This window comes from Corvus brachyrhynchos, unplaced genomic scaffold, assembly GCF_000691975.1.
Source record: "Corvus brachyrhynchos isolate BGI_N302 unplaced genomic scaffold, ASM69197v1 scaffold222, whole genome shotgun sequence".
Taxonomy (NCBI): Eukaryota; Metazoa; Chordata; class Aves; order Passeriformes; family Corvidae; genus Corvus; species Corvus brachyrhynchos.
Genome location: NW_008236770.1, coordinates 67,292 through 67,767, shown reverse-complemented (window position 1 = coordinate 67,767; position 476 = coordinate 67,292).

Here is a 476-nt window from a genome sequence, read left to right as displayed (position 1 = left end):
CCATCCCATCCCATTGATCCCATCCCATCCCATTCTATCCCCTTCCATCCCATCCCATTGATCCCATCCCATCCCATTCCATCCCCTTCCATCCCATCCCATTGATCCCATCCCATCCCATAGATCCCATAGATCCCATCCCATCCCATTCCATCCCACCTCATTGATCCCATCCCATCCCATCCCATCCCACCTCATTGATGCCATCCCATCCCATCCCATCCCATTTTATTGAAACCCATTTTATTCCATTCCATACTTTCCTTTCCGGAACCACATCATTCCCTGCACAGCAGAAATCCAGGCACTTCCCAACACCAAACTATTGGGATAATGGGACAAAGATAACCCAAATAACGAGAAGGAGAAAGAATTCCCCCAGGAAGTCAAGGGATAACGCAATTCCCAGGAATCCAGGTGCTTTTGTGGGGATCCAGCTCCGATCCTTGGGATTTATTTCCCTGTCCCAGCTGGAA